This window comes from Muntiacus reevesi, chromosome 3 (genome assembly GCF_963930625.1).
Source record: "Muntiacus reevesi chromosome 3, mMunRee1.1, whole genome shotgun sequence".
In the NCBI taxonomy this organism is placed as follows: domain Eukaryota; kingdom Metazoa; phylum Chordata; class Mammalia; order Artiodactyla; family Cervidae; genus Muntiacus; species Muntiacus reevesi.
Window position 1 is genome coordinate 198207177 of NC_089251.1, and position 21125 is coordinate 198228301.

Below are 21125 nucleotides of genomic sequence, written 5' to 3' on the forward strand. Positions count from 1 at the left end.
TCAATGTAAGGTTTAGAAGCATGGTCTAAGTATTGACCGAACTGTGTGTGTATAATTGGAGAGAGACTTTTTAAAAAGCATTCTCTAACTCAGGGAGCAAAAGGGAGCCACACAAAGGGGCAGGGAATACACGTGAAGATTTTGGGCAATGCATGTGCCAGGGAGCTGTGCAGGGCTCAAGTGACATCGCTTGTGTGCGTTTGTGGATAGCTGTTTTCTGGGTCCTGTTAGCTCAGAAGGACACTTGGCCACAGCGGCCACTTGGCCTTTTTTGGACTCAAAGAAAGCAACGAGCTTGCTCTGCTGTCTGAGAGTCATCCCCAATGGACCAGTCTCCTGTTTAACAGCAGAAGATAGCTTAAACTCTCTTTTCATAGAATTCAGGGTCTGAAAACCTAGAAAGTTCAGGTAGTAAGAGAGAAAAGAAAAGGATTCTCTGCTCCATCTGACCAAAATTGGAGTAAGCTGGAGATCTTTGCCAGGATAATAATTTGGTTGATTTATTCTGTGTATTTAAATCAGTGTCACAGAGACTTACAGAACAAGGAGATCTGCTCACTTTCAGGTTCATAAAGAGTCTGATCATTCAGAACTTCAATTTTATCACTTTTCAAGATAAAATAATGGATAAGGACCATAAATCCAAGGTTCAAGGTCCTCTATGGCTGTGTAATAACTGTCTGCTTGCAAACAAAAGGGCTGTCATCACTAAATCTACATTTGATAAGTTCTTTTTCTACAATTCATATGACTTGCTTACAAAAGTAGTAAAATATAAAGGAAAACTTTTAAAAAATGTTCCTAAGATATCTGTTCTGGGTGCTCCAGGGAGATGCTACAGGAGGTGTGTGTTGAGATGAAGAGGGTTCCCTGAGGATGGGGCTGGGAGAAAACCCCACACCCTGCACGTGATCACCCTGTTTTCAGACCACTCATACTGAAACTCCAAATAAGATTTTACATGAATAAGTTTCAAATCTAGCCAACTTTGAAAATTATAGAAAGAATATATATATTGTTAATTAGAGGACACTATGTAAGTGTCATAAAACTTTGTTTACCTTCTCCTATAAAAGGGGAATGATAACACTCCCTCAAATTATCATGAGGAAATTTTATGGATGAAATAGGATCATGCATTCAGAAGGATTTTAAAAAGGTAAAATCTCCATATGTATTTAAGTGTTGACTTACCATGCTTTCTAAGCTCTTTTATAAGTGGATAGCTGATCCAACCGGAGAAGGCAACGGCACCCCACTCCAGCACTCTTGCCTGGAAAAATCCCATGGACAGAGGAGCCTGGTGGGCTGCAGTCCATGGGGTTGCTAATAGTTGGACATGACTGAGGGACTTCACTTTCACTTTTCACCTTCATGCATTGGAGAAGGAAATGGCAACCCACTCCAGTGTTCTTGCCTGGAGAACCCCAGGGATGGGGGGGCCCTGGTGGGCTGCCGTCTATGGGGTCGCACAGAGTCGGACACGATTGAAGCGACTTAGCAGCAGTTGACCCAACTGGACAGCTTGGGATTACTTATGGCAATGCTTTAAAAATGTTAGAATTTTAGAATTTTTGTTTGTTTGTTTTACTTACTGACAGATAGTAGACGCATATCTTCAAATTTCTGCCTTTTATGCCAGGTAACATGAGACCCCTAGCTAGGTCTCTACACACGGAAGTGCACTTCTGTGAGTGTGTGGTGATCAAATTTCAATGAAGCCATGTCAACTGGAGCGTTGAACTTAAAAAAAAAAAAGCCCTTTGTAGATATAAAGTAACATTATTAATCCATCTGGTGCAGTTATCTCAGCTGATCAGATTAGGTGTCTAATGAAACCAAGATCAAATCTTTGCTCCTCTAGAGAGTTAGCCTTGAACACATGTGTTTATAGGCTTGATCTTATCTGGAACTGAATGCAGTTGTCTCTAAACACTAATCAAAGAACCAGAGCCCTCAGACAAAAGAGGTAAGAGATTACAGCTTTCCAGATACAGTTAATTCCATTTGTCAAGGATTTCTTTTAAAAATACATGGTCCTAAGTTCATCTATAGCATCACCTCTTCACATAAGATAAATACATTAAAATATAAAATCTTCATAACACTCATATTGTGTCTGTAGAAAAACAAAAACCTAGGAGAAAACTACCTTACTTAGATAAAGTCATTACAATGTTTAAGTAAAAGCATGCATGCAAAGCATACAAAGAAATTTTGATATCTCATTCACTCTACAAATGCAAGGTATCCATAGTATGATCACTTTGATGTAGTTATTGCTGTAACATAGTCATTTTTCTAGTATAGTCTTTGGGTTACAAAGCCAGAATTCAAATATTTATTAAGTTATTAAATGTATCTATAACTTTATAAGCATTTAATTCATTTTGAGACTACTAATTAATATCCAATATTACATACTTATAATGTTAACCAGGGTATCCTTCTGAAGAATTTGTTGTGTTATTCCAGTATCTGAGTTTACCTTCCAAATGGAAAATGTCTTATCTTAAGAGCATCCATAAAATGTATCTTTTGAATTAGGTTATTTTTTAAACACTGTTGGTGAAAATATTCATAAATTATTCCAGATATCAGAAGTAAACTGAAACTGTCTTGGGCAAAGAGGCATGCAAGTTGCATAGTTATAGCAGAAAGTTCCAGAATTCAATCTATTTCCCTTAAGGTTCTAGCTTGTTTTAAAATCTTGTCTGGCTAATGGAAGGTACTCTTGTGGTTAGCCTTTATGATAAAGAAAACTTCTTATTAGCCTTGAGAATACAGGACTGACGTGATGGAGCTGAGGTGCTAGAGCAACAATTGTTCATTTCGCCGGGAGAAGAGCCTGGGCACCAGTGTTACTGTCAGTGAATGGTGACTGACCCAGTTGGTCAGCTGTGGGGCTCCAGTTCTTTCCTCTCACTGCTATTATCCTTGGTGAAGAGTAGTTTGTTCATGGTTTGGATTTGGAAGACTACCAAGCAGTGTAGAGGATTGTTTCAGCTTTAAATCAGTCCATATGACTTTTAGTTTCCACCAACCCTGAGCTCCTAAAATTATAATTCTTAATCAACTGAAACTCCAGACCCAAGATCGCAGGAACACTTGAATCTTACTACTTTGAAAACATTAAGACACCTTCCAGGAACTCAATTAAGGGGGATATGTTTGGTTTTCATTTATTCAGTCAGTTGTTCACTGGAAAAAAACAGTAATTGAGTACTTTGTATGACTCAGACTTCATTCTATACATTGGGATTCAGGAGTGACCAAAAAAGCAAGACCTTTGCTCTCATAGTATTTTATAGTAGAAAACAGATAAAGCAAAATAAATAGGTAAATGAAAAGCAAGTGTATATGTTAAAATGTTTCATGTGTTCTCGTTAATAACCATCTTTAACTCCTTTGGCTTCCTCCCAACCTAAGAATTTGATGATGGGGTAGCCCACAGAGACACATTTGCACAAATGACTATTACCTTCATGCATAACCCTCCCTTTCGCTTCCCCTGTAAAGCAGTATTTTAGATGAATTAAGATGAATGACTTTTTGGTTGGCTTGGATTTGCATTTTTCCAAACTGAAGAAGGCATTCTCAGGATCTCTACCGCGTCCCCTACTCAAGCAGAGCCGGACTCTGTGGTCCTTGCCCCCACAACCCCTCCATGTCTCAGCCTGCCTTTCGTGTGTGTGAAAATTTCAGCCAAAGAATCAGATTAATCAGAGAAGTCAGAAAATGCAGAAACAAAAGAAAATAAAGGAGACCACACATTAATAGTGTGGTCATTAAGCATAATAGAGGACCATAGATGTTAATGATATTCTGACCCAAATCCTGTGAGCTGTTTGATAGATACTGAACCCCCATCAAGTGGAGGAAGTTAACTCATGATGACCTGACAGCAGTCATGACATAAACAGCCAACATCCTGAGAAATGGCCTCAGGGAGATGCGAACAAAAGAGCCCTGGAAGTGAAGATTAACTGTAAACCAATCAGACTGCCGAGGGCTGATTTCCAGATGACCGTCAGCTGACTGTGCTGTTCTGCATGCAGCCCCCTCCCTCTGCCGATAAAAGCTCTTGCCCACTGACTGTCAGTGTGGGGAGTCGGCCTTTGGAGAGGAATCCCCCTCCTCCTCACCCCTACCGCTGGCATCCAAAGTAAAGCAAACTCCCCTTGCCTTGCCTTTCCACCAAGCTTGCCCTTCAATGGCTTTTGAGTGGTGAGCAGCCAGACCCCACGTTTAGCTATATCCTCACTTGATCAGTGTCAAGAAGTATTAATCTGAGAATATAAAAAGATCTATTTTCTGATCTAGAATGTTATTTAGTAACTGGGTTGTTTGGTTTTATTTTTGTCATGAGTAAGAAATTGACTTTTTATTTTATATCCCTTTACTTTTCACAAAGAAACAATTTATTCTTATTAGATGGAAAGAATACTATGTGTTTCAGCAATTTTTGAAGGAGTGTTCTTACACATTTTAAACGATTTTGTTAATCCAGGGAAAAGTTGGACTCATGTGAGGAAGATCTTATTTTCATTGCTTTTAGCTATCACATGATGAAAAATACTCTAGCAGTGGTTGAGAACATTTAGGAAGAACAAATATCTTGAAAATGACTTATTTCATTATGTGAAAAGACCCTTACCTTCTGTAGACCTAGATTTTTAAGTAATTGTGAAACTTAAATTTGGAAGATATTCTACTCTTGGTACTTTCCTTATAAGCCTGTTTGAAATAGCTAGGCTGTTATCTGTTCCTGCCACATTTCTTATCATTGCATAATACTGCACCCTCTAGCAAAGGAGTTTCCTACCCTGTTACTACGCTTTCTAGTTCATTTCATTGTTCACAGCGGTGGATGACATAACTAGTGTTGCAATACTTTTTCTCATAACTTCTTGGGTTTTAGTTCTTCTCATATGTGTTTTTTAAAAAGTGTATCATAGGGACAGTTGACCCTTGGACAAAGTGGATCTGAACTGTAAGATTCCACCTATATGCAGATTGTTTTCAAAAATTATGCAGGAAAAATTTTTTGAGATTTGTGGCAATTTTAAAAACTCACAGGCAAATTACATTACTTACTTACAAATATTGAAAAAAATTAAAAGACATGTCATGAATGTATTAGATAGTATAAACAATATAAATAGTATTAAAAAAGTTTATCTTTTACTACATAAAATATATACAAATCTACTATAAATATTTAACTATATCAAAACTTACACACACAGATACTAACACATCATACATACCACCATTCCCAAGGAAAGGAAACGTAAACACATGTAAAGATGCAGCATTGAATCATAACTAGACAAAATTAAACGTAGTGTACAGCGTACTACTATGATAACTTTGCCGCACACTCCTTTGCTATTGTCATGAGCTCAAGTGTTAGGTGTTCTGATTAAAATAGCATGTGATAGTAATAATCCCTGTGTGAGCAGTTTGTCTCTCCAGTAAATTGCAGATCACAGCAAAAAGCGATGTTTCAGGGCGCCTGTGTATTTTTCATCATGCTTAGTGCATTACTATAAGCCGTGAAAAATATTGTAAGACACATACAAAGTGCCACTAGTGATGCTGGAACTGCTCCCAAGAAGCAAAGAAGAGTTCTGACATGAAAAAATTAAATTACTTGATATGTACTACAGAATAAAGTCTACAGTTGTGGTTTCATATTGTTTCTAGACTAATGAATCCAATGTAAGGATCACTGTAACAAAAGAAAAGGAAAATTATGAAACTGTGGCAAGTAGGCACAAAAACCTTGTATTTTGTGTGAAATATTTTTTTATTTCATATTTAAAATGTAGTTATATGTGGGTGTGGAAAATCCTTAAAGAGATGGGAATACCAGACCACCTTACCTGACTCTTGAGAAAACTGTATGCAGGTCAAAAAGCAGCAGTTCTTATCGGATATGGAACAACAAACTGGTTCCAAATTGAGAAAGGAGTACATCAAGGCTGTATATTGTCACCCTGTTTACTTAACTTATATACAGAGTACATCATGGGAAATGCTGGGCTAGATGAAGCACAACCTGGAATCAAGATTGTCAGGAGAAATATCAATAATCAATATGCAGATGACAACCACCTATGGCAGAAACTGAAGAACTAAAGAACCTCTTGATGAGAATGAAACAGGAGAGTGAAAAAGTTGGCTTAAACTTAATGTTCAAAAAACTAAGATCATGTCATCTGGTTCCATCACTTCATGGCAAATAGATGGGAAACAATGGAAACTGTGACAGACTTTATTTTTGGGGGGGCTCCAAAATCACTGCAGATGGTGACTGCAGCCATGAAATTAAAAGATGCTTGCTCCTTGGAAGAAAAGCTATGACCAACCTAGACAGCATATTAAGAAGTAGAGACATTACTTTGCTGACAAAGGTCCATCTAGTCAAAGCTATGGTTTTTCCAGTGGTCATGTATGGATGTGAGAGTTGGACTATAAAGAAAGCTGAGTGCCAAAGAATTGATGCTTTTGAACTGTGATGTTGGAAAAAACTCTTGAGAGTCCCTTGAAATGCAAAGACATCCAACCAGTCCATCCTAAAGGAAATCAGTCCTGAATATTCACTGGATGGACTGGTGCTGAGGCTGAAGCTCCAATACTTTGGCCACCTGATGCGAAGAACTGACTCCTTAGAAAAGACCCTAATGCCAGAAAAGAATGAAGGCAGGCGGAGGGGGAAGACAGAAGATGAGATGGTTGGAATCATCACTAACTGGATATACATGAGTTTGAGCAAGCTCCAGGAGTTGATAACGGACAGGGAAGCCTGGCCTACTGCAGTCCATAGGGTCGCAAAGAGTTGGAGATGGCTAAGTGACTGAACTGAACTGAACTGTGGCCAGTTCCCCCCCAAAAAACCCCGTACTTCATGTGATATATATATATATATATATATATATATATATATATATATATATAAAAATATATATATAAAATATTTAAAATGTAGTTTTATGTGAGTGTAGGTTTTGTATATGAAAGGCAAGCCTATAGATTCTAATATGATTGGAGAAAAAGCAAAGTCATTATATGACAACTTAAAGTAAAAGGAAGCTGAAGGATCTAAAGCTGGAGATTCAATGCCAGCAAAGGATGGTTTGATAAATTCAGACTGAAGTTTGGCTTTAAAAAGGATGTCTGAATAATAGGATAAGTAGATTTTGCTAACCAAAATACAACAGAGAAATCCCAGACATCATTAAAAAATTGTTGAAGAGGAAGAATATCTGTTTGAACAGGTTTTTAATGCAGATGTATGCACGCTAAGCCACTTCAGTCATGTCTGACTTTTTGAGACACCAAGAACCATAGCCTGCCAGGCTCCTTTTTCAATGGAATTCTCCAGGTAAGAATCCTGGAGTGGGTTGCCATGCCCTCCTTCAGGGGATTTTCTTGACCCAAAGTTTGAACCTGAATCTCATATCTCTGGCATTTGCAGGTGGGTTTCTTTACCACTAGCAGATAAATGTGCTTTATTCTGGGGTGGGGGGGGGAAGCCTTGAGGGACATCTATTAGTAAGGAAGACAAGTGAGCACCATGATTTAAGGCAGTAAGGCATAGGTTAACTCTACTATTTTGTGAAAATGCAATTGGGTTTATGACCATGAAGGACCCAAGATAGGAAGGAAAGATAGAAGTGGGGAAATAGCAGAAGAAATCTGTTCTACAATTACTTAGCTCTCTGCTTTGGGGCAATTCCTGATTGCAGCAGAAACCTAGAGCCACTGCAGTTCCTGAAAGTGATGAGGAACAGCAGATGCAGAGATGAGAGCCAGAGAGAGGTGATGTAACCATCATTTGAAAGAGGTGAGCAGAATGGAACCCAGAAGTTCAGGTCTGGGCCACTGTAATTTTATAGCTGAGAGCAGCATTCAACGCAAACAGAGAAAGACTAACAGAGGCTTTCCAATAGCAAATACGATAACAACTATGGAGTTGAAAATGAGAATGAGAAAATAGAGATCAATGAGAAAACAGGTAATAAGAAAACAGAAATCAGCATTCTTAGAGAAAGAACAATGCTCCAGGACATTTTGTTCTGACTCATCCAAAATAGATGTATCATTTTAACACTGCATTTACTCCTTTGATATCCAGCTAAGACAAAACAGAGGCCTGAACCTTAAAAGCTAGAGCCATGCCATGATAGCATGTACCTGCTACCTGAAAATTGGCACTTTCCATCTACCTCTACAAGGATTAAATAATGAGTCATGGCAGATGCTGATCTTCAATATCCCTGAAAGGAGTTCAGGCCAGAGATCAGAAATGAGACAACCTATACTCTGGGAAAAACTGGCAGAACAGGTCTTCAGATAGTGAAATATTTTCTGGAGAAGATTTTATGAGTCCAATTCTTGCATCTCCTCATATCCAGAAAATCAGTAAAATCATTTACAATGATGTTTGTTCCTCAAGACTAGCAGCAACCCTCCGCAAAAAATTGTATACTTGATTGCATATACCCCGCCCCCCTCACAGACCTTCCCCAATCTTTTTGGATCAGTTTCTCAGAGCTTCCTGAAATGCTGTCTCTCAAACCATAGTCCTCATATTGCCCAAAATAAAAATGTAACTCACAACTCTCTGCTTTTCTTTTTTTTTTTTTTCTTTTTTTTTTTTTAGTAACATACCCTCTTCAGTAGAGTCAAATATATACATTGCTTCTTGAGAGAAATTTCCCAGAGCTATCTGAAAGGCTATTTCTCGACAGCCTATAGTCCTCAGAAAGCCCCAAAATAAAACTGATCTCATAGTTTGTGTGTGTGTGTGTGTGTGTGTGTGTGTGTGTGTGTGTGTGTGTGTTTTCAGTCAATACCTCTTGAGGCAGGAGTTAGAAGGGCCCCAGGCTGAACAGATTCTCCCCTGTGCACAAAAACTCTATAACAGCAAAATCTTAAAAAAAAAAAAAAAAAAAAGATGATGGACGAGACTGGGCACTCCCCAAATAAGCGATAAAAGACCAAATATTCCTTATTCTCAAAGTTAAGGATACCTACCTGACTACACGTGTGAAGAAAGTTTCCTTGGAGGTCAAAAAGGGAGGGGGTGCCACCCCATAATAAGTGATACCAACCTGTCCATAGGCCTTATTCAATAGAATCTCCCTTGGTTAAGTGATGCTCACTCACACAGGGTGTGAGTGACATAAACCGAATATGGGTTCAGAACCAGGGAGAGCAAGATAATTGTTCCACAGAAATCCAGAAAAATGCCCCGTAAAAGGGATTCAAACTACCACGAGGGCAAAACTCTATGAGTTCAAACTTCTGTGTCTATCCACAAGTAATGTTTTCCCTTCTAATAAACATTTATTTGTTCTACTTCTTTCTGTCTCTATGTGGAAATTCGTTTCTACACAATTGACAGGCCAGGGCCTTGTCACTGGCTACTGGTCTAATGACTAGGATTGGTTGGGAACCCAAATCCTGCTTCAAGCAGCGGGAAGCTCAAGTTGAGGACCCCTGAGACTGAGGCAGGAAGCGAATGGGCCCCCCGAATTGGGGTAAAGCTTGATTGTCAATAGATTCATGCTCTGACAGGGCAATTGAGGGAGGAGGATGGACTCTGCACAGATGGCTGTGGTCCGGGCGCGGGTTGGAATTTCCAGACATGAGACAGAATGGGAGGGAAATAAAGTTTATTCGAGCAGGAGATGCTGTTAGAACAGAAGGCTAGCTCAAGGGAGAACCGATGTTGAACAGGGGTCCTTAGTCCACTTTCATGCTCGGGGTACAAGGAGTGGGATAGTGGTCTTCCAGGTCATTTGCTGGTTGGATGAGGCATGTATACTGGGTAGGGGAAGAGTAGGGCAAATACCTTCTCCCTATGGAGTAGGAGGGGAGACAGTTTATACTTTAATAGTTACAACATGGGGGAGGGAGGGATGATAAAGCTTGGGTTTTCTGCTCCTGCATTCCAAGACCCTCCTTGGTTTTATCTGCTCTTTCGTCCTTGGGTCACCTCACCGACCACATATTTCTCATTCCCAAAGTCAGGAGACCTCCTGGACGATACAGGCACAGAAAAGGCCCCTTGAAGGCCAAAGGGGAGTCCTTTCAAGGAAGGTTCTACCCATGGGCTTTTGCAGCAGAATCCATCTTGGCTAAGAGATTCATACACCAAGATTCATCCTTCATATACATGGGAGGATCCTGAGATACAGACAATATGGACTCTGAACCAGGCAAATCATAAGGATTGGCCAAAGGAAACTCAGAAGAAATTGCCCATGTAAGTGCTATAAACTGCCGTGTGGGAGCAAGTCAGGGACTCTCCCTCAGTCTGCCACGTGTCTGTCCTCAGGTACTGCACTCTTTTTCCTCCTCGTAAATACTTTGCGTCATTGCTTTCTGTCTTTGTGGCAATTCCTTTCTGCAAAGCCACAGGGCTAGGGCCCTTGTCGCTCCACTAGTCTAGAGGCTAGGATCTGGTCCTTTCACTACAGCGACCCAGCCCCTCTCTGGCTAGGAACTCAGGCCCTGCTCCAAGCCATTGCAGGCCGAGGCCACCAGAGGTTAACCCAGAGATTCTGTCTTCTTGCTTCTGCTTGTATAACTTAGTCCCACTCTGTAGGTGAGATGGGGACTAGAGAGAGAGAAATACCTTCTCTTCTTCTTCTGGAACATGACTCTGGTCAGGACTTTCCTCTGGAGAGTGAGCCTTTGTAATGGAAAAGGCTCTAGAACTATTCCACAAGGATTACTCTTTCCATCTCCCTGCTAGAGACACTGGGGGTTATTGAATCTTTGACAGTCTGGTATAGTTCCTAAAAGTAAAGCCAATAAAAGTGCAGGGCATCTTCAAGATGGCACCTGCTAGATGTCTTGTTGTCATGCTGGTACACTATTGGCCTCCAGCAATTTGTCAAAATTCTTTTGAGTGTTTCTACCAGTTTATACTCCAGATATTTTTTTTCCGGGAGACCATTCTCCACTACTCCAGATTAGTCTGTTTATTTTAGGGTGGCAGCATTCCCTGAAAACTCAGGTCTCTAATGTGTAAGTGAGGAAAAATGACAAATTAATAAGGAGAAAGAAAATGTTATTATAATAAATACCCCACATATGCATGTATGAATAAAAACTACTGCCTGTTTTATCAGTAAATAAAGAATGTTGTGTCCTTAAAGCTATGGCATTACGGATGCTGAAGATGAGTACTAAGGGAACAGAGGATGGAAAGAGGATGCTGAAGCCACTCCCAGCAGCGTACACCCTGAGGAGATGCTGGGTGAGACAGCACAGGATACTGGCTTCGGATAGCAGAGGTGCATCTCAAAGCAATGATTTCAATGAGCCCAGACTTTGCATCCTCCCAAACACAGAAAAGCACTAGATTCATTAACTTGAGATGTCTGATTTTCTTTGATTAACAATAATCTTCTGATGTTCTGACTACCTGATATTTTGTTGCAAAACTCCTATGTATCCTGGCTTCCTGCCCTCACCCCCCACTTTCTTCTGAATAGTTTCTCAGCATTATCTAAGATGCTGTGTCTCCGACTTGAAATCCTCAGAATATCCACAGAATAAAATGTAACTCTCAGCTTTTAGGCTGTACATTTTTTTTTTTTTCAGTCAACACGAGAGACACCTAAGGAAAATGAATAACTCCCTGAGACAGCCAAAGCCATCACTTTAAATATTATCTTCAGCTAAAGACAAAAGAAAGATATTAGAGGCAGGGAGGGAAGCAATTAAGTCAGGTGAGAGGAGTAAAAGCTTGGTAAACAAAGGTTGCTAGGCAAGCAGACAAGTCTCTCAAGTGAAAAAGTTGTCCCTGGTAATAGCTCTTTTCCTGATACAGGTCCCTTTCTAATGTAAATTGCCTTTATAAATGCAGATTTTCTTTACAAAACGGTAGCTTCTACTCTGTTTTCAGAGCATCCCCCACCACCACCCCACCCCCCGCCCGTCGTCCCCTCCACACTTTATCATAAATAATCAGCTTAAAATAATCCTTATGCCAAAGAAGTATATTTGGGGATGGCATATTCTTCTACTTTTCAAATATATCCAAGAAAAATTGTTTTTCAGACCACGCATATGTCAGAGCTGAAACTGAGCTGTTGTAGCCACGCATTCCGGGAAACAAACTCACTCAGAAGGACACTGCAGATAGTGGAGTGCAGTTTATTATACCGGCGGGCCCAAGGCAGAGTCTCCTCTTAGCCAAGGACCCCAATCAGGTTTTGTGAAAACCTTATATACCCTAAGTGTACTTGCTCAAACCCACCTCCCTGAATTCCTTGAAGCTAGTCTGAACAAGAGAGACACAACCAGAGTTAGCCCATGATTCATGTGTCACAAGACTAGATAAACAGTAGACATTTATCAATAGGACTGTGGTCATATCCCGATCAACATGATGGAATTTACGACTTTGTTCTGTTACAGAGATAATTAGCATATTCTTTTAGGCGACAGAGAGCCCAAGAACAAGTCCTGAGGCTCTTTTACCCAGGGGTTCTGGTTTCCCATGGTATGCCCTTTCTATGGCACCAGGCACGAAGCTCAGAGTCCACTGGGAGGGTGACCATGCGTGTAGCCCAATGTTTGCAGCCTGGGCGAAGACGGAGTCCAGCTCTGTCTGTTTCCTCCTTCACGCTTAATTTTCAGATTTCATTTTCCAATGGACTGTTATTCATATATAGAAATGTGATTGATTTTTTTAAATTAACCTTATATTCTGCAACATTTCTAAATTAATTCTAATACTTTGTGTTTGTTAAAGCCACTGAATTTTCTATGTACGTAAACATGTCTTCTGAAAGCAATGGGGATTTTTCTTTAAATCTACAACTCAGTGATTTTAAAGCTGATGTCTGGAGAATGAAAAGTTTAGGAGAAATCAAAGGCAAAGATATCGAATTTAAACACAGAATATGGTCTTATGGGGGACAAATATTGGAGGAGAGATCTCAGGCTTTGAATCTCACTTTGAAAGTCTAGACCAGACTTTCTAAAACTAACATTGTATTCTTAATGTTAGGTTGCATTATAAATATTTGTCCCCACTTTAAGTGGCTTTCATAAACAAAAGTAAATCATTATAACAATGTTGTTTCCCAAATAATTGATATATCATTTAACTCACAATATTATTTAGTTAATAACAGTGTCAAATTGAGGTAGGAGGTAGATGCAACATCACCCTCCACCCCCGGCCCCCCAGCCCATCCCTGCCCTATAGTAAGCAGCTGGAGTTTGTTGCCTGTGGACAGAAACTCCAAAATATCAATTGCAAAACAATGGAGCGAGGAGGCTGGGCCCTGCCCACAGTAAGAAATAAGAGATCAAGTGTTTCTTATTTTCTAAGTCAAGGAGACCACCCTGACTAGAAAGCTCCTCGGAGGTCAGACTAGGAGTGATGTCCACCTATCCCCTGGCCTCTCTGCTGGAATCCACCACGGCTGAGAGATGCATGTACACAGAGGGGGGACCCTGAGATAACCCAAACATGGACTCGGAACCAGGCAAATCACAGTGATGGGCCAAAGGAAACCCTGAAGAAATACCCCATAAAAGTGGTTCAAGCTATCCAGCGGGCATGACTCCCTCTCTGAGCCTGCCCATGTGTCTATCCACACATGTTCTTTTTCCTCCTAATAAACACTCGACCTCTTTCTCTACTTTCCAACTTTGTGGGAATTCTTTTCTGCACAGCTGATGGGCTAGGACCTTGTCAATGGGCCAGCGCCCTAGTGACTAGGATTGGGCACTCTCATTTCTGAAACCCAGCCTCGATCTCCGGCCAGGAAAAGAAACCCTTCTTCAAACCACTGCAGGCCAATGCCCCCAGAGATCGAAATCACAAAAAGCTAAAAGCACGCACGAGAGAGTCTGACGCCCATGACTCACGGGGAAGCATCCCACGGGCTGCAGGCACACAGGGCCGCAGGCAGCGGTGCCTTCTTCCTGAGGCGTTTTGGGCAAGAGCGAGCTTTAGCGAGGACTGGAAGGGCTAACACGAGAACAGGCCATGGTTCCTTAGGGTTGCTTATCTGACTGTATTTTAGAGAGATCAAGGAGAAAAGAATAACGGAGCCCAGGGCGGACCTGGCATTTAGGATTGGATAACTGGATAGACTGTTTCTGATCAAGTAGAACATTTAAAGTTACATGAAAGTTTGGTTTGCTGATATGCCACCTGGGTCAAAGGACTCCCTTTTAAGCCTAAAAATTTATGTCCATACCAGGATTGTTAAAAGATAAAATCTAATGCAGAAATCAAAAGAAAATTAATAAAAATGGACATAAAATATAGGAGTCAAATATCATTCTTATAAGAAATGGACTTTATAATATCTGTGACTAATTTATTAACTAAGGTGACAAAATGGATACTCTTATTAGAAAATTGGATACTATATAAAAATTCACATGTATATTTAAGAACCACAAAAATCCAATAACTTAAAATAACATCTTATGTGAGGGTTTAGATAGCAGGATGGACAGTGTGAAAGAGAGGAGTAGTTTACTACTCATAAATCAGCTATTCTGATTGAAATATGATAGAAATAAAAGAATTAAAATACAAAAAGAGTATATGCTCGATATGATAAAGAGAAATTGTTGTCTATTACACACATACATTTCCTGTCTAAAAACTCTTCAGACTCCAAGTTCATGAAAATAGTCAGCCAAGGTTATAATTTAAAGTTAAATCAAAAAATTACAAAATTAGTTCATGACATCAAGACAAAGAAACAAACATTTTTATAGATATATTATGGTAGTCTTACTGAAAATTAGAAAAAATAAAACTTTAAAAGATGACCAGAAACAAAACAAAACAAAACATTGTTTAAAAAAAAAAAAAAAAAAAGACCAATATACTGGCAATTGATTTCTCAAAAGAAACAATGAAAGACACAAGCAATGGAATCCAATGCATATTCTTCTAAATGATCCATGGGATACAGAAAAAAAGATAAAAATTATTCATAATGAATATACAATAAAACACTATATCAGATATACCTTAGGTCATATTTTTAAAAAAGTATATAGTGTTAAACTGATGACAGAGACCAAACATAATTTTAACAAGCAACTAATGAGATACTTCTATACCCCAAATCTTTAGACCCCACTAATTTTGTGATTTAATCAAGAAGAAATTTGACTTGTTTGAAGAATTAGAGGGTAGGCCTTATGTGATTGGAAAGACTCCCTTCTATCCTTATATAATTGATAATATATTTATTCTAGTTCATTAAAATTTTTTCCCTTCCACATATTGTATTATATACTTGTCATTTTTTTCCCTATTCCGTAATGCTTTTTATGGCCATGCAGAACAATTATAGTAAAATCCTCCTTCTATTGCAAATCATTTATGAAACAGCTTAAGTACCGTCATGTGTGGATTTATGGATTGCAAAGTCATTCTGTGGTTTCTGTTAAACTCAGGATAGATTTGACCATATCCGATTGTTACAGTATCTCAAAGAGCAAATTGCTTTATATATTTTGCAACAGGATATCTTCTTGATTTGTCAAACAACTTAAGAGTTCTGTTATTTTTATAGCATCTGCATTTAGTTATTATGTCACTCATTTTGTTCTGAATAATTCTGTTCATAATAAGACTAGAAGATATTTTGTATTCACCCTAATTTGGGGCCACATAATTTTCCTCTGTAAATATGCCATAACACTCAGGCACATGCACTAAATCACAGATGTACACTTACTACTTGGAATGTACTCATAAATTTTGAATAAAATATGTAGGAGCTCTTAATGTCAAGCACCCTAGTAGGGTAAGCACATTTTTCTCTGAGTACCAAGAGCACTCACCAAAAGCATTTTCAGAAATACTTTCCACTTGTTCTGAATTGGAATTACACGTTTTATGCCATTATTCCCATTTTCAGGCTTTAAAAAACTGAGATAGATAATAAGCAACTTCCTCAGGACCACAAAGCCAATAAATGACAGTTGCATTAAAAAAGAAATCTATTTTAGAAGAATTTTAGAGTTACCAAAATTTGCAAGAACACTACAAAGTTCCTGCACACTTCACAGACTTTCTTAACAGCACCTTAGCACAGGAAGATAAAAGACACGCCATGCTCATCACATCGCATTATGGGACAATATGCTTGTATTAAATTCCATGTGAGTTCATACTGTTGTGTCCAACTTTGATCTAGTGTATATGGTTCATGCTAGCCTTTCCTGCTTGTCTATGACTTAGTTCCCATTCCAACAGGGAGAAACAGGCTCCCATCACCATCTACCGTCCATTAACCTATTTGTCCAACCCCACTATGTATGTACATTGCTTTCTACTCCAACGGGAAAATTTTTACCAACTATGGTACGGATCTATATTAGTAGTTTTTGTCTCTACTCTTACAACCTTTCCTTCTTTCTAAAGTTACCTAGATTAGTCCCTTTTCTGTCACCTTCTTTAATAAAGTATTCATCACAGTCTGCATTACATCATAAAACCCTCCAATCCCCTGCTGAATTTTATTTGGGCTTTCATATATTATGGTCCACTCTTTTTTTTGTGAGATTATATTTGTTTGTTTAGACAAATCCATGATGTCAGGTATTTGCTATTATAGATAATTGAAAATTGTTTCATAGCCCTAAAAATTCCCCTGTGTTTCACCTATTTGCAAGCTAAATCGCTTCTGTCATGTCCGATTCTTTGCGACCCAATGGATTGTAGCCCCCAGGCTCCTGTCCATGGGATTCTCTAGACAAGGATACTGGAGAGGGTTGCCACGCCCTTCTCCAGGGGATCTTCCCTACGCAGGGGTCAAACCCATGTCTCCTGTGTCTCCTGCATCGGCAGGTAGGTTCTTTACTACTAGCACCACTTGGGAAACCCCTTTCACCTATTTAACCATTCCCAAATGGAAAATCTTTCTCTCAGTGAATAGGTTGTCCTTTCATTCTATTTAAACAGTATCTTTTGTTGGACAAAAATTTTGACTTTAATAAAGGCCAACTTATCGAATTTTTCTTTCATAAATTTGCTAATAGTGTTATAACTAAAAGTTTATTAGCAAAATTTTCCTATAGAAGTTTCATAGTTCTGAATTTTACATTTAGTGCCTATGATCCAGGTTTAACATCATGAGGTCTGTCTCCAGTACTTTTTGTTTGGTTTTGTTCTCTTTTTCTTCCTATGGATATCCACTTGTTCTGGTATCATTTTTAGAAAGGATATGGTTCTTCCAGTGAATTTTCCTCTGTCTTTGTAAAAAATAACTTTGCTACATGTGTGCTGACCTATTTCAGTTCTCTGCTTCGCTCATCAGTGTTGCTGTAGCTGTGTCAATAAGCATGCAGCCTGGGTTATGTGGTTTCATACCAAGTTCTAAAGCTGGGGAGCGTGAGTTCTTTTATAAAAGTTTGACTGGGTTTTGATAAGGATTGTGTTGACTTTTTAGCCAAAATTATGAAGAATTATCGCTTTAATGAAATTGTCTTCCAAGCTATAAACATGGAATATTTCTCTATTTATATATTCTTTGGCTTTTTCCTTTTGGTGTTTATATCTTGTACATGTTTAGCTAGATTTATACTTAAGTTTTATTCTGTGGACATATGACACTATTTAACTGGTTTTTTTTTAATTTTATTTTAAAATTCCAGTTATTCATTGTTGGTGTATAAGAAAACAAATGACTTTTACATATTGATCTTGTATCCTAAGAATTTGTTGCACTCTTTTGTTACTTCAAGAGTTTGTATCATTTCTTTTTTTTTTTTTTTTTTAAGAGTTTGTATCATTTCTTAAAAATAAATATTTGGGATTTGCTGGCTGCCATCTATGGGGTCGCACAGAGTCGGACGCGATTGAAGCAACTTAGCAGCAGCAGCAGCAGATATATTCTATGCCTTTTGCAAATATAGACAGTTTTACTTCCTTTTCAGTCTTTATACTTTTCATTTATTTACTTTCCTTCTTGTGCGAGCTAGGACTTTTATCAAAATGCTGAATGTGCATGGTGAGAAAGCATGTGCTGACCTTGTTTCTTACTCTAGGCAGAAAGTGCTCAGTCCCTCATGACTAAAGGCGAAGTTAGGTAACATTTTCTTACAAATACTCCTATCATAATAAGGAAGTTTCCTTCTATTACCAGTTTTCTTAGAGCTTAATGAAGAATGGTTGGTGAATTTTGTTGGAAGTGTTTATGCATTTATTTATATGATCATATTTTTTCTTTAATTTTTAATGCAGATGTAATTCATATATGATACAATTTATTTGTTTAATGTAGAATTCAATATTTTATTAGTGTATTCACAGAGACGTTAATTCTAGAAAACTTTGTTTTAGTTCTAGAACATTCTTTTTACCCCACAAAGAAACGCTTTACCCACTAGTTTCTTCCCTCCAGTGTTTGATAACCACTAATATACATTTGGCTTCTGTGGATTTGCATGCCCAAGACGTTTCATATAAAATGAAACCATACGGTATACTGTCTTAGTGTTTTACTTCCTTCACTTACCTTAAAGTTTTCAAGTTTATCACCCATGAACTTTCCCTTAATTACATATGCTTTGAAAGGGGTACTTTTCAAGATTGCTGGGGAAAATATCAATAACCTCAGATATGCAGATTATATCATTATAATGACAGAAAGCGAAGAGAAACTAAAGAGCCTCTTGGAAAGATGAAAGAGGAGAGTGAAAAAGTTGGCTTAAAACTCAACATTCAAAAAAATAAGATCATGGCATCTGTTCCCATCACGTCATGACAAATAGATGGGGAAACAATGGAAGCAGTGGCAGATTTTCTTTTCTTGGGCTCCAGAATCATTGTGGATGATGATTGTAGCCTTGAAATTAAAAGACACTTGCTCCTTAGAAGAAAAGCTATGACAACTTAGACAGCATGTTAAAAAGCAGAGGCATCACTTTGCGAACAAAGGTCCATATAGTCAAAGCTATGATTTTTCCAGTGGTCATGTATGGATGTGAAAGTTGGACCATAAGAAGGCTGAGTGCTGAAGAATTGATGCTCTTGTACTGTGGTGCTGGAGAAGACTCTTGAGAGTCCCTTGGTCATCAAGATGATCAAACCACTCAATCCTAAAGGAAATCAAGCCTAGATATTCATTGGAAGGACAGTTGCTGAAGCTTAGCTCCAATACTCTGTCCACCTGATATGAAGAGTCAACTAATTGCAAAAGACCTTGATAGTGGGAAAGATTCAGGGCAGAAAAGGGTGACAGAGTATGAGTTGGTTGGACAGCATCACCAACTCAATGGACTTGAATCTGAACAAACTCTGGGGGATAGTGAAGGACAGGGAAGCCTGGTGTGCTGCCGTCCATGGAGTTGCAAACAGTCAGACATGAGTTAGTGACTGAAAAACATATCTATACTCATCTTGACTAATATAAATATAGTAACTAAAAAAATTCTAGCTACAATTATTAGTTCCCTGAACTCTTCAACCTTGTTGATAAATTACTAGATCTTCTGGGAAAGGTAAATGATATAATTGGTACATCTGAAAAGTTCAGTTCAGTTCAGTCACTCAGTTGTATCTCCATTACCTCCACCGTAGTTTGGCCTCAGGTCAAACAACAGGGAGAGAACACATCCCCACTCATCAAAAGAAAACTGGATTAAAGATTTACCGAGCATGGACCCACCCATCAGAACAAGACCCAGTTTGCCCCTCAGTCAGTCTCTCCCATCAGGAAGCTTCCATAAGCCTCTTATCCTTATCCATCAGCAGGTAGACAGAATGAAAATGACAATCACAGAAAACTAATCAACTCATCACATGGACCATAAAGTGAAGTCACTCAGTCGTGTCCGACTATTTGTGACCCCCTGAACTGTAGCCTACCAGGCTCCTCCCTCCATGGGATTCTCCAGGCAAGAATACTGGAGTGGGTTGCCATTTCCTCCTTCAGGGGATCTTCCCGACCCAGGGATCAAACCTGGGTCTCCTGCATTGCGGGCAGACGCTTTAACATCATAGCCACCAGGGAAGCCCACATGGACCATGGTCTTGTCTAATTCAACGAAACCATGAGCCAGGCTGTGTAGGGCTACCCAAGATGGACGGGTCATGGTGGAGAGGTCTGACAAAACGTGGTCCACTGGAGAAGGGAATAGCAAACCACTTCATTATTCTTGCCTTGAGAATTCCATGAACAGTATAACAAGGCAAAAAGATAGGACACTGAAAGATGAACTCTCCAGATTGGTAGGTGCCCAATATGTTATTAGAGAACAATGAAGATATAACTCCAGAAATAATGGAGACAGTGCCAAAGCAAAAACAACACCCAATTGTGGCTGTGACTGGTGATGGAAGTAAAGTCCGATGCTCTAAAGAGCAATATCACATAGGAACCTGGAATGTTAAGTCCATGAATCAACGCAAATTGAAAGTGCTCAAACAGGAGATGGTAAGAGAGAACATCGACATTTCAGCAATCAGTGAACTAAAATGGACCGGAATGGGGGAATTTAACTCAAAAGACCATTATATCTACTACTGTGAGCAAGAACCCTTTAGAAGAAATGAAGGAGCCCTCACAGTCAATAAGAGTCTGAAATGCAGTACTTGGGTGCAATCTCAAAATGACAGAATGATCTCTGTTCATTTCCAAACCATTCAATATTGAAGAGACAATTCCTAGGCAGGTTGATAAGAAGTCCGGGGGTCCCCAAGGAGAGAGGGGTCTGGAATTCTCAAGGAGGAAGAAAGGACAAACTTTTTCCCCTCTACATTCCTTAGGATTATATGACAATAATGCACCCTGCCTGAGGACAGTCTCTGGAAAAAAGCTTCTGGTTAATCCTGTTCTTAAAACGTAAATTATGGGAGTAGGCCTAGTGAGGTCTTTACAACCTCCAGACATTCTTTTGATTCACTGTAATAACGAACTAGAGAGTATATAACTCTATTACTAACACCGGAAAAGGGGTACTCTTTCTGTCCCCTTCTCATGTCTATGTCAGAAGCTTTCTCTATCTCCTTTATACTTTAATAAAACTTTATTACACAAAAGCTCTGAGTGATCAAGCCTCGTCTCTGGCCCTGGATTGAATTCTTCCCCCCCGGAGGCCAAGAACCC